The 26600-nt window shown below is 37.5% G+C and overlaps 1 protein-coding gene across 1 annotated transcript in view; it reads right to left on the bottom strand.

Annotated features, from left to right (window-relative positions):
- The window catches only part of tou (toutatis), a 510442-nt gene extending 501917 nt beyond the window's left edge, over nucleotides 1-8525 (bottom strand). The window contains exon 1 of the mRNA XM_068348421.1: nucleotides 7763-8525. The gene's annotated coding sequence lies outside the window, so the exon portion shown is untranslated. The remainder of the gene's footprint in view (nucleotides 1-7762) is intronic.
- Nucleotides 8526-26600: the final 18075 nt, after the last annotated feature.

Here is a 26600-nt window from a genome sequence, read left to right as displayed (position 1 = left end):
TCGATTACATAAAACGTGGGAATTGCTCATACTTACTTTGATTGAATAATAATAACAACTAAGTACATTAACTTTCTTCGTATAAAAACAACACAATAAATTTAGTACCATTTTAACCAGACGCACATTGATGTCACACATGACTCCCAGAGAGAGAGAGAGAGAGAGAGAGAGAGAGAGAGAGAGAGACGAGCATGAGTTGTGTTGCGAGGAATAAGGGTGGGTGGACGGGTGACTAGAAGAGGGTGGGGTGGCGGGGACGGTCTTATAGGATTTCGGCAAGAGATATCGTGGTGGTTGGGGGTTCTGCTATATGAGTTGGGAATCAATAACTTCACTTATGGCCAGGCCAGCGCATTGTCTCCGTCAGACCAACACTCAAACAAGGTTCCGGAGAGAGAGAGAGAGAGAGAGAGAGAGAGAGAGAGAGAGACTCATGAAAAGAGCTTGATGCAACACAAAAGTTTCTCCGCATTACTGTCTAGCAGAGCGAAAGTCGCATTTCTATAAGTAACACGAACTATGTCAATAGAAGCTTAGCCGTGTATTGGAGAAGGACCGCAGCGGACTTTATTGCAATCGTTTCTCTGGGGATTTTAAGGTTTAAAGGGAACCTCTGGGAGGGAGGGGGGAAGGGGGGACGGAGTTGAGGGAAAGCCATTCCGAGAATGCAACTCAAGTCGGGTTTACGAGAAAAGCGCTCGATGCAGAACTCTAAAAGTGGAATAACCAAGCACGGGGAAGAGTTGGATAATTCTGGCTAAAATGGAAAGACGTTGCAGGGAAAACAAGATTTTTTGTTCATGCTCTCTATGTTTGTGACCCGAGAGAGAGAGAGAGAGAGAGAGAGAGAGAGAGAGAGTAGCCTATGTGGCCGTTCCGCTAACGTGACGCTGCCAAATCTAAAGATAACTACCTCATGACTTAATGGCAAAGCAAAATGTGACACAATAAAGAACAAGCAAACGACTCTTGACAGCTGCAAAATGACATAGTATAATCACCCAAAATGACAACACTTTACCTATTAAGGACGACTGACTTGGGATCAACATTGCTGAAGAACCGGTAAATCTTATTTTGCTTGGCCTTTCGTGAAAAAAAAATAAAACCTAAAATAAATGTGTAATTTACCTATTTTCTAAATCGTACCTCTTTCTTTTTCTTTTGCGTCGTGAGTGTTTCACTCATATACACTTCTCTAAATTTATTGCTGAACGATTGATGATACACTCAAACTATAATTAATGCTGTCCCTTTACACGTGTTCCCCCAAAATAAACCATTCCGTCACAAGACGATGACGTCATCGTAAAGTCAGTGTCCTAACTAACCAAAACTCTTCTACTTGAGTTTCAATTTGGACAACGGGACTTTCCAATACCCTTTTAAACTTAATGCCATCAAAATACTTAACACAATCAACAAAACCCTTTCTATGTATTTCCCATGATTGTCAGTAACATGGTGTCCCTAGATGTTGCCCCTATGCGATTTACTTGCATTCCATTTCGGGGCTGAGAGCTATGCTCATATGACATGCACGGGCCTGAATGAACTTGCCACATATAAATAAGAAATACGTCTTGGATGTTTGTGTGACCAAGGTAAATATGAAGGATAATATACGTATGACTGGTTCCAAATAAACATGCATCCATAGAACTCTCTCTCTCTCTCTCTCTCTCTCTCTCTCTCTCTCTCTCTCTCATATATATATATATATATATATATAAATATGTGTAAAGCTAACCACCCATTAATAAATGAAAAATATCACATTTATCATCGATCAAAACTGTAGTACTGCCAATTCGAAAGAAGATTTCTATATATCCTATTTCTTATCGGTTGTCACCAACGCACTTAATCAGGATTCAGCGTAACTCTTTACTGATCGAAGATTTATTAGTACAGGAATTAGCTCCTTCAAAATATATATATATATATATATATATACAGACATACATATATATATATATATATATATGAGAGAGAGAGAGAGAGAGAGAGAGAGAGAGAGATGGAATGTGTACCCAAACGATGAAGTGTAACATTTAAATCACGAGTGTTTTCTCTTGTTACCTGTTGGGCAATTCACTCTCGGTCCAAAGTCAACCATTATAATCCACTTTAAATAATTCACGACCAGCTAACACGAATTCACTTTCTTGTTATAAAGCATTCGAGTATATAAATAAAGCTATGCAAAGTGTACATTTATACTAAATGCCTCCATAAAATGTCATTATAGTTCATGACAAAATCATCGATTAGTAGGTTGGTATAACTCATATATGACTTGGACTTATTTTTCGACTATATTCTATATCATTCCGCTTGCAAAAATGGCGAGCCTTTGTTGTCTGTAGCCCATGTGGGTTCAACGCGATTAACCCCTATTTACACGGTGAAAGTGTCTTCATACAAAAAATTGCTTTCTAACTACAGTATCTGGAAAATGCCAAGAACTGGGTGTATTTATCACAAAATTCTAGGTCAATAAAAAGTTCATACTTGTATGGTAATCTAAAGCTAACATATCGATAAAGAGGTTTGAGCGTTTATCAAACTGTGTGGAAAGCTCAACTTTATTCTTCATGACAAGGTTGGAATCAATTTTTTTTAAATATAAAAAAAATGGCCTTTCAGGGATGAGCAACAATATCAGTATAAAAGTTCTCAAATGATAGCAAAACCAACATATGTTCTTGAAATGCTCTATAATACAACAGTGGTTTCGAACAAATAACTACGGCATTAGAATAAAAAAGAAACCCAACCGATAAAAAAAGATTCCGTAGCATCAGAGAGGATTTCCACGTTACCTGGCAACTGTTACACCAAGTGTTCTCAGGCCAATATCTCCAAGAGTCACTACTTTCCTTTTAGGCCTACTTTCAAAAACCGTTCGGAGTAGGCCTAACATCAAAGCTAAGTACTACCAACACACACTACATGTACAAGTTGACTTGAAGCACGCTATTATGGGATCAGGAGATATACCACGACCATTGGAAAATGTATTTATACTTCAATTATTATTTTGCTGTAAAAGGTAAATCAAATGATTCTCATTTTCATTAGCAATGTACGAAATGTAACTGTTCAATAATCATCTTTTACAAATTGCATATTGTATGTCTAGTATCCGTATATGGCTTCGAGCTGGATATAGATATCATATGGCTAGAAAAGACAAGCGAACACGAACAAAGGCTTGAAATAGAAGACCAGATATATGAACTACATCCCCGCATCCTATGAGCGTATGTGTGAATACACACACATTACTCATAAAATAAGACAGATGAGAACAACTACAAAATGCAATTTCACCCCCCCCCCCTTTCCAAACACTAACGTTTCCCTTTACCATCTATCTTTTATGCATTTCGTGTTATAAGAGGGTATTGGTTCCTTCCTTTATCCAAACGTGACACCCAATCTCAGTGACGTCATGTATTCGCAAAATTACGTTGCATGCATGACCCGGATTATTTTCCATGCTAATGAATACCGATGAAAATGTAACACAGTGTGTTCTCGAAAGGTAGGGATGATTTCTTGTCCATTTCTAACATCAGGGCCAAAGTGCGCTGAGGAGGAGGAGGAGGAGACCCGAGAAAGAGAGGAAGACGCGACGCGCTCGGGCGGGTGTCTGTAGCCAAAACGACGTTGCGCGCAGTCAATCATTTCTAGTCCATTATGGTATGAACACACTACGGGTTGGGCGGGAGGGGAGGAGGAGATGGTGCGGGAAGGTGACGGATTGGGAAGAGGCAGGAGAAGAGCTGGGTGGTAGGGGGAGGGGGTGGGAGAGGAAATATACGGGGGGAGGACACAGTGCGGAGTAAGGAAAGCATGATGGGGCCGCTGCTGGTCTGGGGAGCTGTAAAAGCTTTGTTTGATGGAGTACAGACAATATAAAGCGTCTCTCGCTTGTATGTTAACTCAACTTTATTAATAGTTGCAAATTATTGCTATTTGCAATCTCTGTTCTCTTTTATACATAAAGGAAGTAACATTAATTATTCACAAGACAAAGCATGAGTAACATTGTTAGCAAAGTCATTCCGTAGTCCCATAGCAATTGTTTTTCAAATGGTAAAACCATATGCGTTCTTGACTCAACCGGTACAAGAGCATACAAGGCCAACAGTCGACTGACGCCTATCTTCAGGCCCGACAACACTAATTTGTTAAAAGTTCCATTTTCAACTGTGAAGTTGGGGGAAAATAAACTTCCATCGGCAATACTCAATATTGAAACAATGCTGCAATTAGAACGGTAAGATTAGAGAGAGAAGACTTATAACGGACTTGATAACTCTCCTTTAATTTTACACAAAGGTTTGGGGATTAGGAGTGGGGCTGTTCGAACTCAGCTAGCGGCCATTACCAACCATGACTTCTATTAGTGATAGTCCCGGCAGTTCTCTAAGAACCACTGACTCATGCTATTACGATGCATTTTCTTTTCGTCCGGCACACCTGCTTTGCTAGAATTTCTTTCCTGCTGTTAGATTACTTATTATCACATCGAACAACCAATATGTTCTCCCCGTTTACGGTATTCAAAATTTCATATAACCTTGTCACATATTGTGTGTTGGGAAGAACGAGATAATAAAGCACCAGTATCTTAATCAAAACTTTATGAGACTTAGTTTCCTTCCTAAACTATACACGAATCGTAATACAAAACCAATTTGTGCCTGTGTGTCGGGTATAAAAATGGAAAGGTTTCCATAATTACAACACCATACCAATCCCCGAATAACTTTGACATCTGCGCCGGAAAGGAGGACTAATTCTATCTTTTTTTATCGTTTTATTAAAAAGTTAAATTACATATTCTTTACAATAACAATATATACAGTATAATCACATTTAATTGCATTTTTCTATAAACAAACCCATCTACTTTAACAATTTACAACATCACACATCTTGATTTTAATTTTTGGTCACTCAAAAACAATAATTTATATACTTTTTGGTGAACATTTTATTCTATCTCATGGATTCCCAGGGTATAAAATCATGTAAGAATGTAACACTACTACTTACTGTACTGAGTCTGCTTCTGGGTCCAATGATCTAGACGCACGTTACTCCAACTCAAAAGTGAACAAAGTTTTAATAAATTCAGCTAATGAAATCAATTTATTGTTCTGCTTGCCAATATAATTAGTTTACATTAAGCTCTAATGATAAAGTGTTTGAATTCTATGCGTTTTTATACATACAAATGAAAAACAAGTCTCATGGTGTTAACAGAATTGCACGAATCGTTCAGCATTGAGGTTTTGAGCTCAAAGAAAGTTCTAATGCAAGAAATCCTGCATAAAAAGGGGGATTTTAAAGACAATTCCGATCTTCTAAGTGGCCTATTACATCCTGGTCTCCCTTTCTCGGTGCATACGTCAGCCATAAAACTAGGCATACACAAACGAGTCTCCTTTTAGTATCTTCGTTTGAGGACGAGTTCTAGAAGGGGCAAAATGTCTTACAATTTACGTAAGTTATGCATCTTTACAATAAATGTATTTCCTAGCCCCACCTCCTAAAACAAACTACTTTCGTCTTTCCCTCAATACTATTCATCTTCTCCGAACCCCGAGGCCCGACCGAGAAACAACCCTGGCAAGGCTACTCGGCCTGTTGTATGACGGAGGATGTGTGTATGTATATGTGTGACCATGTCGGTCCCCAGAAAGAAAAATTCTTCATACAACATGGCCGAGCTGCGCATCTCTGAGCTTCATTTTTCCCAGCAACCCGCATCACCCACTAACCCTCCTCCTCCTCCTCCTCCTACACCTCTTGCTGCTATTACAACTACCACCCCTTACGACAGGCAGGGCAGAGCAGCGGCAGTTTCGTCTACACAGACCCCTACACCTATTACTACTATGACTACCCACTCGGCTATCTAAATACTTCGTTACTTTACACGAAATCCTTAACGACATGCATAGCTCTTTCTAAGATCTTCATTCTAATTCCATAATATTACTAAAATAGTAAATCCTCTAACATGGGTTGCATTAACATATCAACCTCAAGAAATCTTCAATATAATACCGATGCGAAACCTTTCTTTCCCTAAATCCACATATTCAAATTTTTCTAGTATCTTTGTCACTTAATTAATCATATTCCTCATATTATGACTCAAATGAAATATAATATCTCTTAAGAATAAGAGCCTTTCTAATTACTCAACAGTTCTCATATAATGCCAATACCACCCCTTTCTTTCCCTCATTCTCTTTCTCGTCCGTGTTCCTCATCCTGCCAGGGCCCAAGTCTACCTCCTCCCCCTCCCCTCTCTTCAGCGAGCAGCAGAAGCTATACCCCCACATCCTAGCCCCTAACACAAACCAATCCTCCCTCTCTTTTTCCAGCAGAAGCAGCAGCAACCCCACCTTTTGTTACTCTAGTGATTTCGTTCTTTAAGGGTAAGACGAGCTTCGAGTTGCCAGGGGGAAAACGGCCAAGAAGAGAAAGAGACAAATACTAAAACAGAAAACGTTTCCTTCGAATTATCGATGAACTACGATAAATGACGGAGAACGAACTCCGTTACATGGCCAACTATGTTCAACATCAATATTGAACATCGAAGTTATATCGTCTAATGTAATAAGGAACAATATCGAAGAAGGTATGAAAAAATATGAATACATATAAACAACAATCAAAGGATTCCAATTAATGGACCTGAAAGAAATGACAAACTGAGAGTCCGGAAGATTCATCAATAGGCACCCCCCCCCCTATTTGCTATCTCATCAGAATATACTTATGCTAAGTCGGGAACTCACGTCTTAGAAAAGACTCGAGTCTTGACTCAAAGTTAGAAGTTGGTTAGTCTAAGAGCTGGGCAAGTTTAGTTTACTTGATTGAAACAGTGCAGCCTTTCGTCTTACGTCAGATTTAGTTATGATAATCATTGTCAACATAAACAAAACTCAACACTTACATTTCAAATTTTTACAGGGAGAGATATCAACAAGATTTTTAAGCAAAACCAATATCGAAATAAAAAAAAGCAAAATGATACAATACATTACGACTATTTATAGATAAATTAGGTTACGTGAAATAATCTTACCGGGGCACTCATGTCAAATTATTGATCTATAACACCGAAGGTTAGATTTCCGGATATAAATTGTAATTACTTTACCTAATGTTGAACATGCTTGTGACAGCCGTATGTACTTATAATTGTATGACATGCATTCTCGATCATTAATAACTATCAGTAACAACTAACAAGCAAAAAATTGACTAGGACTAGACAAAAATTGATGATTCAAAGGTGGGTATAATCAAACTTTAGAATGTCTAAATGAAACCAAGAGTGGGAATAATCTAATTGAAGAAGTCTGCTTTAGACCAACAGGTGGAAAAAACGGTAATAAAGGTTCAACTAGGTTAAACCAGATCTTCGAAGTCTCCGTGATCTTTTATCGCAATCCCTTTTACCTATGGAGCAATTTTAACATTGGTTACAAGAAGTATAATTCTATGACATTTTAGCACTGTATAAATATGAATGACACCCTGCAAAATTGTATCTTTTTTCAAAGATTCAAACGTATTTGCCATCATAATCAATACAAATGATGTAAATTTGAAATTAGGCTAACATAAAGTGGAAATAAATGGTGTCCATAGCAGTATGCTAATAATATACAGTCAAATTCAAATTCAATTTATGAATGACTAAAAATAGATTCATTCTTACCTTCTTTAGGCCTATTAATATACTGCACATAATGTCCTTCCGCTTGATCCAGTATGCGCGAAAAACTCCATGATATAACTTTTTTTTTTAACTATTAACTTAGTAACTAGATCATTATCATCACAACATTAATCAGGCTAACAACTTTCTACATCCATAATCGTGGTTACACTTCACAGAACACTTATCCTTTAGCTGGGCTCCATATTTATACACTCCAATTTACACAGATGAACTTCGTTTCCGTTTCTTTTTCACACGACGGAGTTATCAATCAATCACTGAACGTGTCACAAAGACGCTATTAAATGTTTCCAATAGTAGGTAAGATAACTTTCAACACTTCTGTACGAGGGTTATCTTAGGGAAACCTTTAAAACCAAACGGATTAATTAGTTCCTTTTTTTCTTTTCAATTTTTTTTGTCCAAAATCAATGACAACTTTCGAGGAATACAATTTTCCTCATTACGCTGTGAAACAGCGCACACTTCACCACCAACAAGGGACGTCTTTCGTCTGATATAAGCGAATGACACACACATATACACACAAGCTGCTCCTAAGAGAGGAGGAGTAGGACGAGGAGGTGAGACGGGGGAGTGGGGTGGATGTTACACAATGGAGGTGCCAGAGTTATGATGACAGCTAACCCCCAAGCAGCTCTTTTCCTCTCGACCCAAAAGTAAAGAAATAAAAAGATAATGTAACGACGATTTCACACGATTATCATACACTGGCTGAGACGATCGATGTACCTTAACTAAAGAGCAAAGAGAGAGTTATTCCCGCCCACCCGCAAGGAAATAAATAACCTTCTTTCGAAATGTAGACTGGAAGATCAAATTAAAGTATGTGTGAGCGAGTTTTGTGTGTAGGAACCAGTGGGCGAGCGTCTCTCTCTCTCTCTCTCTCTCTCTCTCTCTCTCTCTCTCTCTCTCTCTCTCTCTCGTCGGATGTGGAGCCCGTGGAAAACTGCAAAACATCATACGTGAGCCAAAGGCTTCGACGAGAGTGGGAGAATCGATTGGGTTAGGCCAATCTCACAGCTGTTATCGTTTAGACTGGCAACGGAGGCCAAATGAGATGAAACTTGAACAAAACTAACCAAATCTCATTCGGCAAGAAAGGAATATATGCCTCAAATTTCTCTCATTTAATTGCTGAGGTCTACAGGTAACAAGGAAAGCCGTACATTAGGCTTCCGTAGACCGGTAATCAATGTGACTTGCCCTCTTAAAATCCTAAAGTCATTTAGGTTAACACACACACACACACACACACATATATATATATATATATATATATATATATATATATATATATATATATATATATATATATATATATTAGCTGTCATTGCCTTCCATAAACACGTAATAATTCAATAATGACCGCAACAGTTTAATTCAAGCTCCAATTTATCAAAGGAAGATGGTAATGAATTCACGCCAACCTCCATATTTAATCAATAACTCATGTAAATCACAAGAATGGAGAGATTTTAAAATACCTCCCCGTGTAGCAGTGGGTGAGGTGACAGCGAGCTCCAAATAAGGGAACAATACAACGATGTAACGGCGTAAAAAACCGTGGAAAACCAAGAGCTGTACGATCGACCCAGGCGAACGTAATGTCAAAATACCCCAGTTGCTTTTCATAATGTTTAGCAACTTTAAAGTCACCATCAGGCTGCTTAAATACTCGTATTTTTTTTAGAAAATGAGCAGAGTGAGTGGGAGACGTTCCTCCACCACCAACCCTCTCCGCTGAGCCAGAGTTTTCGTTGAGTTCTTGGAAGTGGAACTCTAGTGCACAAACCAAGATATCTACTTTGCCGTTTGGTAATCTTGGGGGGAGAGATAATATTTAACCGGTAAGTGCAGCGAGGAAATAATTAGGGAAAATAAGATCACCTGGAACGAATGATGGAGTGGAATGATATTTATGAAATTGTGAGTGTGGTGTTTCGTTGCGTTTCAAGGTGATTCTAATGTTGAGGAGACATGTGGAGATCGTTAATTAGATTACTTCCATACAATCATCTACTTTAATCTATAAGCACAATGCATGTAAATAAAACCATTGTCTCGAAATACATACAACAACTAAGTCAATAAGCCCTTATGAATTACCAGCATTATTCCAATACACGTTTCTACGGTATCAATACATGCAAATAAATCCCAGCTCTTCTTTCGTGAAAGTTAATAATGAACTAGTCCTACTTGTATTATATTTCTCAGAATAAGACTGCATTTGCCAATGGAGGGTCCTTTTACGTCATTCGTTCTTTTGCAGTAATAACGGAGAAAGTTCGTATTACACAAAAACTATTTTAAAAACCAATTAATAAGAATGAAGCTGAAGTATCCCCAAGGTCATACAGAATGAGACAGAAAGAGCCATGGCCGCTTGTCGTGGAAGGAAACCTTTCTAATGATAGTAAGTTCTCGCGAAGCTGGCACCAAAACCCCGGATAAGAGATAAAGAGAGCGCTTGTATGCGTGGGGGTAGCCATGCGCTAACCCCTGTTGGACCTTATTCTAATGCAAGGAGAGAGGGGGGAGGGGCTTTCAAGCTGTCATTGAACGCTGGAGACCCGAAGTCAGTCGGTTTTTCCTCCTGTTCAAATATGGATTTCTTTGAAGAGAAGGGATCCATAATGCCGTTTTTATTCTCAACTCTTTTTTCGTCTCTTTATGTTTTTCATACTTTTAAAGAAAAATATGCAGAGGACAGAAGGCAGTGATGAGGTGGAAATAAACGCAAAATTAATCTACGAGCAGATTTTATCACATGAATGCTTCACGTGTCCTTTCCTTACCGACCATGGTTTGAAATGACGTCATAAATCTATCAGTTAATCCACATATCACTTCAATAAGACATCCTTCTTTATCCAAAACTCAATAGAATTGTTATAACTACAAAGTGATGTGGAAATTTGATGAGCTATTTGCGGAGCATAGGCAAAGCAAAGTCAAGATTATAATATCTGTCTGATTTCTAAGATATTTCCTAATAGCATATCATTAGTTTGATCTGTCAAATTAAAAGAAAGAAGCTGAAGGCAGTCCACGAAACACATCTATAGTAATGCAAACATTGCAGTTTGCCGCTATAAAACCAATCCTCCACGATTACTATCAGGCGTGGTGTAGCATTGCTAGTAAGTTGTTGCTACTACCTCTCCCACTCGGGCCCTAAATACAATAGCTTCGTAAGCTGCTTTGTAAGAGCTAAAGGTAGAAAAAAAATCAAAGAGAGAGAGAGAGAGAGAGAGAGAATTAAAATTTAACAAAACACATATCAAGCTGGATTCAGTTGACGATATTAACTTCTACACAACGATGTAAAGCATGTCCATGTACCTATTCCGTCGAGTCACCAGTCACGATATTCTGATGAGCCTTCCTATGTCACTCCTTTCGGCATTTTTTTTGTCACATACTCAAAATTTATCTTACAGGAATCTAATTCCCTTGTGTAAGAAGGTTTTCACGAATATTCAACAAAGTTTTCTTAAGTTTCTTCGGATAATATTGATTAAACAATCTTCCATACAATATCACTTCTTGCCACGAAGGCAATGCTGCAGTTCTACGTCCCCATCAACCTTTGCCTTTACTCCTACTGTTTTTCTTTTCATACTTCTTAATGACCACCTGCAAACTGAATAATCTCTGAGGTTTCTTCCTTCCATACACATATGCACTACTACTTTGCCCTCAAGTATCACTTATATCGTTTGTCATTAATTTTTAATCCAACTAAAAGTCTTGTCCACATTCCGCACACCACATACAAGAGGGATGCACGTGGAAACAACATATGCGACGCCGCAATAACACGAAATTAAAAAAGTTACATAATCGATAAAGTAAAGTTCAACAGCCGAACCCACATTTATTCTGAGCATTCAGTGTTTAAGAAACCTGAGCTATTAACATACCAGTTCTTGAGAGAGAAAAAAAAACTATTGCAGTAAAAGAACAATTTTGCCACATAAGCACACAAGTAGAGATTACTGTTACCAATATCAGTTTTTTTTTATCTTTTATTAGGAAATACACCTTAACAATTATTAGAATATATATATATATATATATATATATATATATATATATATATATATATATATATATATATCATAGTATATTTACTAGTATCATTAATAGCAAAATAAACACATGCTTGCAAAATGTATCAACATAGACAAAAACATTTTCGCTTGAAATTAAATAATTGGAAAAATTAATGTACTATCAACAAATCGAGGCCATGAGGGAAAAGAAGCTATGAATGTTACATTACGTCATTTCCTCGGGAGGGTGACTTAAACCCTTGCATTAAGGTACACGAGTTACACGAGTGAGAGAGAGAGAGAGAGAGAGAGAGAGAGAGAGCGCTAACACTTATGTAACCAAAGTTACTGTTGGGTACACAAACCCATATTTGGCTCGGTCCAAAGTATACTAAACTTTTTTTTTTAGTGACGAGATATCGGTGCTATTAAAGTAAGTTTGTGATTTTCAGTGCATTGTTGATTTGCTTATGAAGTTCCACATGAGGAAAAAATGCTCTTGACAAAAAGTAGTTGATTACGAAAATAAATCAATATACATGAGAGTTATTGCGTCCTTTGTCTGGCCAGATAGTACTACACTGGATCACTCTCTCTGGTTACGGCCCATTTTCCTATCCCTACATACACACCGAATAGTCTGGCTTACTCTTTCCACATTCTCCTCTGTTCTCATACACCTGACAACACTGAGATTACCAAACAATTCTTCTTCGCTCAAGGGGTTAACTACTGCACTTGTAATTGTCCAGTGGCTACTTTTCTCTTGATAAAAAAGAGACACTCTTAAGCTATGGTAAGCAGCTCTTTTAGGAGAAGGCCACTCTAAAATCAAACCATTGTTCTCTAGTCTTGGTTAGTGCAATATCCTCTTTACCATGGTCTTCCACTGTCTTGGGGTAGAGTTCTCTTGCTTGGGGGTACACTCAGGCACACTATTTTATTTCATTTCGCTTCCTCTTGTTTTTATAAGGTTTTCATATGAAAAACTTGATTTTATCTTGTTCTCTTAAAATATTTTATTTTAATTATTCATGACTGCTCTTGTATTTTACTTATTTCCTTTCCTTACTGGGATATTTTTCCCAGTTGGGGCCCTTGGACGTATAGCATCCTGCCTTTCCAACTAGTATTGTAGCTTAGCTAATAATAATAATAATAATAATAATAGAACGAAAAGTAAAAAAATTCAGAAACTTGACCAGCAGCTGCTTAGCAAATTTGAAAGTCGCAATGCAGTCGAACAGGAAGGACAGTATTTATCGAGTTGAAACATGCACGGATTTGACTAAATCTACCACTTAATGTCAAAGTAATAATACTGTATTAAGTAAACTCTTAAAACATGTCAACCCTCTTACGTAATCTCACCTTCTCTTCACAGAAAAGTGTTATACATTAATACATATATACGGTATATCATCATCATCAGCCGTAGCAATTCCACTGCATGACAAAGGCCTCAGACATGACCCACTTGCGTCTGTTTATGGTCTTTTTATGCTAATCTATACCTGCAAATTTTCTTAGTTCGTCTTCTCTTCCTTTCCCTACTGGACCAATTCTTTTATAATTCCTGTCCATCAATTATCTATCATATTCATTATATGTCCTGCCCAAGTCCATTTCTTTCTTCTTACATGTTGTTAGACTTGTATTTTAGTTTGCTCTCGTATCCACGTTGCTCTTTTTCTGTCTCTAGTGCTATTTCCATCATCATTTTTTTCCATTGCCCTTTGAGTTGTAATTATCTTATGTTTTAAGGTTTTAGTAAGGCTCAAAGTTTCTGATGCATAAGTTGATACTGGCAGGACCATCTGATTAAACATTTCTCTTTTTAAAGAAAATGACATTTTACTTTTCATAATATCATTTTGGTTAACAAAAGTTCTCCATGTTTATCCTTCTGTTAATTTGTCTCATATCCTTGGGAAACGCTTACTGTCTAGAGGTTCGTCTCTCTACACACACACACACACACACACACACACACACATATATATATATATATATATATATATATATAATTTATGAGGTGTTATCTGACTTCATGGTATGTCCTAAATTCCTTTGGGACTAGCCCCAAAACCCTATAACGCGGCACTGCCACAGTTATGCACCTTTAGGCAAAGTATGTGCACGTGGAAGGTAAAATAAATAGTAACCGGCCTGTGTAACTTGTCCAAATGTCTTCTCGACCATATTTCCTTCACATAAGAGAAAGCCATGGAACAACACTGTGCAGATTCTTGCATGATAGCCCCCACCCCCACCCCACCCCCACCCCGAGAGGAAATCATAAGACTGCTTCACGGTTACCCAAGCCCCAACCAACACCACGGCCACAAGTACAGCCATCAGATAAACGACAAAGACGCTACCAAAAGGTTTTCAGGCTGATTATAAAACCAGTTATCCCAGCACAAACACACGTACGCATCCGACCAGGTCGACAACACAACATGTAGTCTTACTTCTCAAACGGACTATTCATTATCCTGCACCGGCGCATTTCACTGTTATACCCAACTGTACGAATTATTTCACTGAACTGTTTCAGTTTCAAAATAACACCATGCACGCATGGATGACAAAATTATACGTTTTAAATTAAAATTAAAAGGAAAACTAATTTTGGATGCTTCATGCAAATGATCTGGTTTTAATGTACTTCAGTCAGATGATAAAGACAGAATACGACAAAGATAATATACAATGGCTATTCAATTTCACGGATAAGTTGACATCAAGGTACAGTACATGGCAGCTTGATGGCATAAGACATTGCAGAGCACCACATAACTTTGAAATAAAGGAGAGAGAGAGAGAGAGAGAGAGAGAGAGAGAGAGAGAGAGATTCGGAATATCAAGTTTTAGCCACAATGGTTTTTCTCGGAGTGGATATTTGCTTTTTTAAATATCTCCATCTAAAGCTACAACGGGTTGATGACGCCAAAACTAATTTTAAAATGACCTTGTTCCACCCTAAAAAAATTTATACTTTATATTCAACAGTTCCTTTTGAAGTTTTGTCCAGCCCACTCAACGTTATCGATATCTCTCAAACTTAATCTTTTGACACATAGGACGTTTTTGGCTCCTTTGACCTCTGCTCCAACGCATCTTCCTTCTTCCTTCCTGAGCCCTTCTACTTATTCTCCTTACTCTTTGACTGACGGATTCCACAGGGATCAATGGGATTGCAGCATCGCCTGTCACCTTCTTCCTTTCGTGGCCCTAAAATAGGCTCAAAAGCTATCTTATATCCTCTAAACACTATTTTCTTTCAGCACTTGCGGTCTTTGTAGTTACAAGAGCCCGTGTCTGGGCAGAAGGCCAGGCAATTTAGAAAAAAAGGGTCGAGAATGGTGTCTTGTCCGTTGTACCAATATGCAGCATCAACTCTTTCATGGGGGGATACGGTCCATCTATGTGGCATGAACGACAAAATCAGTATAATGATCAAGACTCTCTTCTAGCATTTGTTGGTCAAATATGAAATCTCTCCATACGGTGAACAACAAAAAAAGGGCAATTAAAAACTTGCTCACTTACATACCGAAATTTGTTTTCCTGTGCCATGTAAACGGAAGTACGATAACACAAATCAACTACGGTCTCCATTTCTCCATTCTGCAAAGGATTTGTACCCAAAATCTATACTTCATATCTTTATCTTATTACACCAATAGAAAACCAAACAATGCATAGAACTACGGTTCAGACTTAAATTGTATTTTTGTGGCCTTTCACTTTTAAATTTGTATAAAATATTTCTAATCTATCATCATATCCTGTTATGAACCTAACTGTGTGTGTGTGTGTGTGTGTGTGTGTGTGTGTGTGTGTCAGGTATGCCGAAAAATATTACCTAAGCTAGACGACTCACCAAACATGAAAAATCAACTTTTTTATTACTTTTGCATGAAATAATCAAGATTATTATAATCCTCTTTGCAATTGAGCCCCATGAATTTTTAGGTTTAGAGAAAATCCACTGCCATGCACAAATTTGCGTAAACTAAAATGGACATTTACAACAAAACATACACTTACTTAGTGGTCTTACCAATACCCCGACCCATGTTCAAGAATTGTGCTCCATTTAAAAACGTACGAGTCTATGGCTTATGTCTCTCCATCAATATTGAACATAATTATCAATACCCTTCATATTTAATCTACGTAACCAAATCATTCACAAACCTCAATAATAATTACATTATACAGGAAACCTCGATATGAGTAATTGTTATTGCAAATATAACTTTATAGTTTTGTTGATTGGTCAACATAGGGATTTCATGAATTGCAGACCATTTACTGGATACCTTGTTGGATATGGGGCAGAAGGTCCAATCCTGGAGCCTGGGAGGTCATGGAGCGCCCATGTGCATCATTTAGTTGCACTATGAAGAAAAAGAATTTATGAGAGACTGAACAAGATGGAGAAAGGAAGCCGTCCCGTAAAAGGATATAAGAGCGTAGGCTTTATGCATTGTGCACTGTAGGCATTGCTTCAGCCCCTAAGGTAGCTGCACTTCAAGTAATACCTAGAGTGCACCGCTTAAACTTGCACGATTAGATAACTTTCATTTTATCTATATCATTATAGATTAAAGTATGCCCAATAAGGCCTGATAAAACCCTCTTGTAATTCTTATCTTAAGAAAATTTATGTCATACAAATACTTAAATAATGAAAAAAAAAAACACACAATGAACAAACATAACATGAAAAGGATTTTATCTAAAAATAGCATGTGAACAGTATCAGTTTCAAATTAGTTAAAAGTTACTTTCTTAAAATCCTTGAAAGTTCTCTGTGATGTATTACAAGAGTTTTGCCTGCAAATAATAATAATAATAATAATAATAATAATAATAATAATAATAATAATAATAATAGTAAATATAAAAATTCCAGTTCTGAAGATTTCTTTTAGCCTACCTGGTCTCTTGTGTTCTTGTTAAAAATGATGCTACATACGCACTACCTACTTTTTCAAGCTAAAGGATGACGACAATGCAAACACGGCCACACTTTGACCTCATAGTTTCAAGCTTCACATCTCTTTATAATACTCCTTGTGACTTACTTGCCCTAAATAACATATCAATGAAACTATTGCTAACGCTTTCCCCTGGAGGTAGTTAAAAGGCAAAAGCCAAACCCATCAATACTTCTAATGAGATTTGTTTTTCCCCTTCTGCTATAACAGACTGTTTTTTTTTTTTTTTTTTTCAGGGACACAACACTGTTGAGGGATCAATAGCCGAAGATATCCACTTCACCAGGGTAAAGGGATCGAGTTGTCATAACCACATTTCTTTTGACCGTTCCTTTCTTATGCTAATTGTTATGTGAAAACATTTGGCAATGTGTTCTGGTATAATGGGAAAGCTGCAATAATCATACAACACTGGCCCTTACTCAAACCCACAAAGCATGGTGGGACGAGTTAATTTGGTGGGTCCAGGTTTCCAATGGCGAGGTACTTTCCCATCGCCACACAATAGAGCGAATAAAAAACCCGAAAGGTATTTCTCTACACAATAGAAAAGAATCCAAACAAATATAAAATCTTTACCCCCATCGTTTCAGTAAGAATTTCCTCTAAAGAATTAAAGAAAATGTCATCATTGTTACGCTATCTGATAAAAAAATGTGAACTTTCTTTTATATGATAAACCAAACTTCCTCAGTCATCCATATATTTTAGGAATAAATAAGGCATCAATTTATTCCAGAAACAATAGAAATAGAGAGTATTATTCGATAAGACAGGGACAGCTAATATCTACAGAACGAAGGGGATTGGGATATGAATAGCTGATTAAGATTATTTTAGGTCATTATGCAAGTAACATCTGTGCAGATACTCCCACACGCTACTAACAGGGGCCACTGGGAAGACCTCTCTAGCACTCACAAACTAACTTCAGAGATTTTCTTCCACTGCCTTAACAAACAGTCTCTTGAAAATTTACTAAAGTATAATTCAACTAAATGGCGTCTATTTAATTTTTAATGTAGTGTCGTTATCAGCACTGATTATAATAAAGGCAGTTACTAGGAGCGTGTATCTTTATTCACTAACTAAGGAACTAATCAAACTGCAAATTTAAAACGGGTTCCAAAATGTTTTGTAAGCCAGTAAAAATTTGCAATAAAGCACGTTCAACATACATCTATCTGTATTTTCACCATAATAATTTTTCGAAACTGTTTCAATACTTCCAACATCAGAAAAAACTTTTAATTTTACAAAATTCTCTACTTTTAATTCAAATTATCTGAACAAGATTCGATAATACCAATACCATTAGCCAAGTTGATAATAATAAACTGGGAGCTTTTTACGGCAAGATACAACAGATAACGAATCGTAGTGCGCTCTCGGCAACTAAAATGATAAAAACTGAAAACAATTATCTATTTACAAATGTGACATATACGAACACAGACAACAGTAAATGCAGACTAACACCTTAGGCTTATGGCTAACCCAATAAACTGTTTCATATTGTCTATACACATCATCATCACATCTAAATTACGAAGTCACTGTACATACAAATCAAACTTCAATTCAAAAGGATTTTGACAAATCTAAGTAGAAAAACTTTATGCTTGTTCACTGAATAGGCACAGCCATTGCATTTTCAAAGGAATCTCCATTCAATATTTCTATTTGATTACTAGGTACCTATACTCTGCTTTGTGAGCAATGCATCTCATCTAAAAACTAAATGAATTATTCCTAATCTTATTCTTTTTGTCACCAATATTTCAAAACAACCTTTGTTTTGCAACTGTAATATCTTGTTGCTGAAAAGTGATTACTATCGAAAGCTTCATAAATGTTCATGACTTAGGCTATGTCTTACTCCGATTTGTTTTTACAATTTGAGTTCTAATCTACATAAAACAACATCCAAATGGTAGTTCCATCAACTATTGCCGTCTCTATTTTACTGCATTCCTTACTGTCTATTAGATCAGCCATCTCTCATTTCGCCTTTATATCTCTCAAAGCAACCCTTTCCTCTTTTTAAAAGTATTTGGGCCACATTTCAGTCAAACATTTTCATATTCTCGTTTTCTGTGCTACTTCTTTCTCTGCATCTCTTTCCATTTGCATGTGTGGTCAATGATTCTGACCGTTTTACTCCACCTGGTTTTGTCAAACACATCGTCCTCTGATAATTGTGTGTTTCTCAGTTATTCCTTAACTATATCCATCTACCCTTACACTGTTATTTTTACTTCCAAATTTTCATCGCCAGCTACTGTTGATCCAGAAAACCTAATTTTTTTTTTCTACTCTGTTTAATCTTGTCCCTTCCGTACTGATCTCGGGAATCTTGATCTTCATTAAAACTTGGGTATTTAGTCTTCTTTCTACTGATCTTTAATTCTCTGTCTTACAGAACCCTCCTCCATTGCTCTACTGTAGTTTCGACTCCACTAAACCCTCCCATTGGTGCTATATAACACGATGTCATAAAGAAGCAACATTCATTAGGATGATTAGGGGGATTTATCTCTTATTCCTTGAGACAGCATATCCATAATCAGGTCAGAAAGATATGAACATGAAGTAGATCCATGATGTAAAACAACTCTTCAGTTAACCCAACACTGCTTCTAACATGTGTCTTTGCTCCTTCATGCATATCTTAGACTAACCTCACATACATTCCTGTTTTCCCTTTACTTTCATATATCTCCAAACCTCTTGGTGTGGGACTCTCAACATATGCCCTTTCCAGATCTAAAAATGCCATGTACAGGCTATTTCTTCTTTTCCCAGTGTTTTCCATCATATGTCGAGGGGCAAACACTGCCTCTGTCATTCTTCTTCCTGGTATAAAACCAAACTGTTTTTTAACCTACAGATGTTTCTTCCATAATTATTTAATCCATTATTACTTCACAGACTTTGATGGCGCGAAATTAGTTTTAATTTTCTGTGTTTGCACAATCCTGAACGTCACTCTTCTTTCTATAGATAGGCACAATAAAGCTTTATCTCCATTGCTCTTGGTACAGTTGGCTTCATTAATTCCGGGACACTGACATCCCTTTAACTTCCCGTGAAGTGTCCCGGAATTAATGAAGCCAACTGTACCTTTTCCTGGCTATATATACTTCTTTGCCAGGTCCCATAGCATAAGCATAGACTGTAACCCGTAATTTCAACTATACCAGCATAGCAATGACGTTATTTTGCTCCCACTACTCTCCCAGTTATATCTTTCCAACACAGCAACAGCTAACCCTGTTCCTCCCCATTCAACTTCCTGCAACACTCAATATAACTATTCTTTGTCCTTCCAAGGTCTAAATTGTAATGACGCTCGGCTTCATCTCCATAAATAAATATTTTATCTTGGGGGTTCTTCTCGTCTGTGGCATATACAGTAAAACTCAGTAACTCAACACCTGAACATTAATTACCTTGAAATAATAAAATATCATCATCGTTGCTGTTGTTCCCTTCTCTAGGATAAAGTTAAAACAGACCAAAAGATGAAGTGCTTTATTGCATTTCCTCCCTTCTTGCCTTTTCGTCCGTCCGCATGATATACGTACAAACTTCATTTCGTTGCCCAGACGGAATAAAAGTGTACTTTGGTATATCCTGCTAGAAATTTCCACATAAAACCTTTATTTACGGTTCAACGTTGCTCTGGAAATCCAATTACAGTTTCATTGTAAATTCTACTGTTGCCGCAACGGTTGTTTTCAAGCAGAGGGCTGGCTGCATTTTTTCGTATAGCTAAAGCATAAAATAAATGGCTGCTGAATTACAAACTAAAAGGAATAAGTGTCCTTCACTGTACAATGTTTACGTCAACCAACCCACCGTTAACTTGCCTTGCATATCAATACAGCTGCAGCTAACTTTTCGTCAGTTATATAACGTTAATAAGGCAATAGCTTATGTGAAATGTCTTATCTTTCATTAAAAAAAAAACTAGTAATGTTTAACGGTAGAGAATTGCGAATGACCGGATTAGGTAACGGTACAATGATATTTGCGTTGCAAAGAAACAAATTCATCTCCCCTTGGTACCAGCGATGTTCACTGCAAAATATAATTTACAACACACGTAAGCTCTCTCTCTCTCTCTCTCTCTCTCTCTCTCTCTCTCTCTGAGATCAGCACACCAACTCAAGGCAGACCCTTTTGCATGCCTCTAATGCATTTCGTAGAGGAAAGTTCAGAAACCTTCCCGCATACCAGCGATGATGAAAACACATACCATCCCATGAACTAATACCACGAAATGTCACAGCATTCTAAGCTTGCCTTATGGCATCTGCGCCCTACTTACAACTCTTACTTATCATTATGCTTTAAAGAAAATCACTCTAATGTTATTTACATAATATTTAAAGTTATTAACGTTCCTATGAGATGTTATCTCATCACATGCTGAATCATTTGGTCATAACAAAAGAATAATAATGATGAAAATTACACACAATAAAAAAGTTCTGAAAGTAATTGTACACAGTGGCTAAGAATTCATAAACAGTCATAATGATGCATGAAGTATTCCTTCCTTCCCTCTCTTAGTCAAGAACGTTAGATGAGAATTGCAACACCCAAATTGTGAAAACCGCAACGGCGGTACAACTTTGAGGCTGTTTTGCGCAATGCTGCATCTTTTAACATTCTTCTCTTACAATCGGCGGAGGAGAAGAGGCGAACATGCTGGCAATGCCAGCAGCAATAACCTCTCACAGTGGTTATCTTTTCACTTATCCATGGTACTTATCGTAAATAACAGTCATGTGCTTTTAAACAATATCAAAATTCTACATCAGTATAACATTACAACTTTGATACACAATCATAAACTAAGTGTTATTGTATATGGACCCTACAGCATTATATGTTAGGTATTTGCCTTGCCTATAGCGTTTTTCCGTAAAGCTTTGCAGACACTGCAACAACAACAACAACAACAACCTTTCTTCCAGTAAGATTGCAAATGAAATAAAAGTGAGAGTAAATATTGTTTCCATCACTGAACCATCAATGAGAAGTAAATCACACTACATGGATAAAATGCATTAGGGGTTCACTGTTTAAAGAAAAGTAAAAATGAGGTCACCTAATTTAATTTAATCTAACCTAACTATTGAAGAAAATCTATCATATATTCATCCTGCTACAACCTATCCTCAAGTTATCTGGCAGTGACAGTACTTGATGCACATAACCTCCAAGACGTCACTTTCTACTGAGAATGCCGAGATACATTGACCATAATAACTGTTACTATTTCGCATGTGAACTAGTTCATGTCGATACATAAACATTCAGTGTGAGTGACTGAAAATATGTACGCGCGCGCATGAGGACGGCTTACGTTCAATGACTGACGTCGGTAGAATAAACGTTCAGTGCGTGTTTGTGTATAACTCTACTCTAAGTGGCTAGAGTCACGTTCACTATACCATACGCACATAGTGTTCACAGCTGTACACAAACACACGTGTCTGCATCGTCAATAAGTAATGTTATTTTGAAAAAAGTATGATTTTCAGACCAAGTCGTTCATTCCAAACTGTCATAGTACCGGAGATCTATATTCTTAAATTCCATTTACAGATATGAATAAGATCAAATTAGTGAGCACAATTTTAAATATTTATAAAACGCATTTAATTTTACTTGGTTTTTTTAGGCGTTTTGACACCACTAAGAGTTTTTGAATAAGCTGAATATAGTTGATATGTCTGTATGAATGCAGATGGAAATGCATAAAACTAAAAGTGTGGTAGTATCATAATACAAGTATTTAGTGACTATGTGCATGTTTATTAAATATTTTTTCTTTTGTGGTGAGGGTAAGTATAACTATTTGAGGGCAATCATGCCGGCCTACTTTCAAACAAGACTTCATACATAATGATTTTGACAGAATTACAATATTAAAGTACTAAAACCGGTTTACATTAACAATGAAGCAAAATTGAAAATTATTAAATTACAATCCTTGTCAACCGCGCAATTTGCTTAAAAATTTGTTAAAACATAGCTCTTTAAGTTAATCTAATTACGATTAAGCTAATGGAACACGCAAAGTAGTATTAAAGTTTATAACAAATCAATATAACCTTTAGGCCTACGGGGCAATGTCTGGTAATTCAAGTTTTCTTTTAATCTGATGCACAACAGCAGTTCCTGTATGCTGAGCGCGCACTTCCCCCCTCCCATTTTCACCCCTGAACTCTCCGACACTATCAGCCAGAGAGAGAGAGAGAGAGAGAGAGAGAGAGAGAGAGAGAGAGAGAGAGAGAGAGAGAGAGAGAAAACAAAGTTGAGTGACGCTTGGGCAGATGTTGAGACGGCCGGGTTTAGCTGACGCGGTTAAACCCACCCCAGAACCAAGTCACAGACAGTCTCTCTCTCTCTCTCTCTCTCTCTCTCTCTCTCTCTCTCTCTCTCTCTCTCTCCAACAATACACCAAAACCTCCACCAACCATATCCAGACTCACACATTAGCTAATTTCAATCAATTCACCTTACCTAAATTGAAGTGTTAATGCTTGTTTACTCTTGCAGCCGTTCCTTGATGTTTATTTCCTCCTGATTATTAATCCACGTCACTAAGTCACTCATCACATTACAATGTCAAATTTCATAACAAAAGTATCCAGTATCAAAACCAGCCACAAATGAGATGTTACAAAGCATTAATTATACTTAGATACGCACACTTCACATACATATGAACAAACCACTGACACTGTAATGGAAACAATTCGAAGTGGCATAGGAAAAAAAAAATCACAACGTTAATTTTCGTTTCACTTAGAACATTTCTTTTTTTTTCTGGGAAACACACGCAACAAGCAATACCGTGTTCAATTGAAGCGGACCGAGAAAAGGGGGTGGGGGGTTGGACGAGGGGGCGCGAGGGTGGTAGCTTAAGCTACTTCCGCTAGCGAATACCTCGAGAAAAATACCTTTTTTTTCAGACACACAAGGAAAAGGGGGAGAGGGAGGGGCTTTTACCAACTCTCCTGTGTCTTGGTAGACCCTCTCGCAACGACTGAGCGAGAAAAGGGAACTCCGGTGCGAGAGATAGCGGCATATACATACACACACACACACACACATACTTTGTTACCCCACAACCCCCTTAAAACCGACCCACACACTCCCTGCCATACATACTAACATAATGCCTAAAAAGTAAAACACACGGCTTATGAACACTAGTCCTACACGTTTCTCATTAGTTTAGATATATGGGAAAGCACACCACCAGAAGAGGAAACGCTGATAAGAAAGCGAGAGAGATGGTTTGGGGGGGGGTATTGATATGGAGAGATAAAGAGTGCCCAAGAAGTTCAAGAACCCGTCTAACTTCAGTTCATAGTAATTTCTCTTTCTCTGTCACAAAGCGGAGAGTGCTGTCTAAAAGCGAAAAGAGCGAGATCGAATCCTTATGTCCCAGATTTATTTACCATCCGAGGGAATCTACATATTAACCACCACGAAGTGTCGAAATTAATCTTCAGTATTATCGAGATCAAGTGTGACATCAGTAACAAATGAAACACAAACAGTAAGAAATAGACCTACCACGGTATTGTTGACTGTCGGGTGATGGTAAAGAGAATCACTGCAAGGTGTTCCTATATTGAACTGTCTTAAACCAAATCCTTCCAGAAAAGGACCAAGTTCGGGGAAAATTCAACGACACCCACAGACACTACCACACAATCCACAAGGAACTGTCGGATGAGAAGGCGTACAAAGCTTGCCTCTCTCTCTTTCTCTCTCTCTCTCTCTCTAAACACGCACACACGGTAAATAGCTAAATGCAGCATATTTCCGACAGCATGAGAGTTGGAAGGGGAGGGTGGCCATGGGTGGAATGGGAGTAGTGTTAGACGGTGTTAAGCCAGTATGAACCTTATGAAAGCTCTTTACCCACCCAAATCTCTGACCCTCTCTTCTGCTGCTGCCGCTGCTGCTACAACACATTCAGACGGGCGCACGTACGAACGCACAACGGATCTTGGTGTTTGTGGATGAGTGTGGCGGCAGCAGAGTCGGTGGCGATGGCGGTGATGATGTTGGTTGGGCCAGAAAGTGAACAATCGAACTGCCACATTCCTCCCTTTCTTTCTCTCTTTTACCTCTTCCACCTTCTGCTCCGCTTCAGAACACCAAGACGAAGAAAAAGGGCAACATAGTGGTTCCCCAGACTGATGCTTACCTACCCACAGACGCACATCTTCGTCCTACTCGGTGTTACACTCCCCGAGGTTAATAATGTACATTCCACATCAGTGTGCTTAAAATCCATCGACCCCTTAGAACTGGATTTGATATCCCATGGAACCTGACATTTTCATGCAGCCAGGATTCCGCTGATCTCACAACGGCCCTAATGTGGTGGCGGCCATCTTCTGCCTTCATAATCATTAGCTTACCACTACTGAGAATTATTCACGATTTCAATGCACGCTTACTTGAAAAGATCTTTCAGACTCTGAACAAAATCATATGTAACTTTTCGTGATTCACTTAGTTACTCTATCAGAAGAAAACAATACAATTACCGTTTAAAGATAATAAATTATCAAACAATATGTGATATTTGTGCCAAAAGTCCACTCTTGGTATATCCAGCAAGGATTCAATATAGGCCTAATCGTGTATGATAACCTGCTCAACATACATAATTACAACACAAATTTATATTTACAGTTAAATTTACATAATGCACTTCAATTACAACTATATTTGATACCTAAAATAAATCTCACGAGAGGTATTTATTAACTATGCAAATAAATAATGAAAGACAAGAAAACAGCTGGCGTCTATGCATACTTGAGTGAAAATGATCGATAAGCAGCGTGCAATGTAAATGCCACTAAGCCAAGGAATTTCTGCTATTCATAATACAGAATAGATATCAGTAATAACGAGGGAATGTCGCCTTTCGTGAAAACTTTGGAAATCGACAACATCTCCAGCATTGCTGTCTACGACTTCGAGAAACCTAAGTATCAGTGACTAAGAAGAAAAGCTATCATTATAGTGGATCTTATTAAGCGAGTCAGGATAAAAATCATCAAAATCACTAGCTTGGAATTTGGAGATGAACATTTATATAATGTATACAGTATATATTTATATAGTGTATATATACATATGTATATATTCGCACACATACTATACACACGTGCATATATATATATATATATATATATATATATATATATATATATATATATATGAATAATGATGGTAATAACATTAAGGAACAGAAAAGAGCAGTATGGATATGAGAGCAAACTAAAGTACAGGACATTCTAAGAACATGAAATAAATAGAAATAGACATGGTCAGGATACATAATGAGAATGGCAGGTAACAAATGGACATTAAGAATAACAGCATGGGTGGACTGGCATAGAAAGACCATAAACAGACGCAAGTGGAAGGGCACAGCAGTCTGTATGTAAAATACGAACTCGCACACAGCATATATATATATATATATATATATATATATATATATATATATATATATATATATATATATATATGTGTGTGTGTGTGTGTGTGTGTGTGTGTGTGTGAGAGAGAGAGAGAGAGAGAGAGAGAGAGAGAGAGAGAGAGAGAGAGAGAGAGAGAGAGAGAGATGAAATTTTATTTTTCTTGGATGCAAACGAAAGTAGAATAAAAGAAGAAGGAATGCTTATA

This window comes from Palaemon carinicauda, chromosome 2, assembly GCF_036898095.1.
Source record: "Palaemon carinicauda isolate YSFRI2023 chromosome 2, ASM3689809v2, whole genome shotgun sequence".
NCBI lineage: Eukaryota > Metazoa > Arthropoda > Malacostraca > Decapoda > Palaemonidae > Palaemon > Palaemon carinicauda.
The sequence above is the reverse complement of the archived record's forward strand: the minus strand, read 5'-3'. Positions and strand labels throughout refer to the sequence as shown.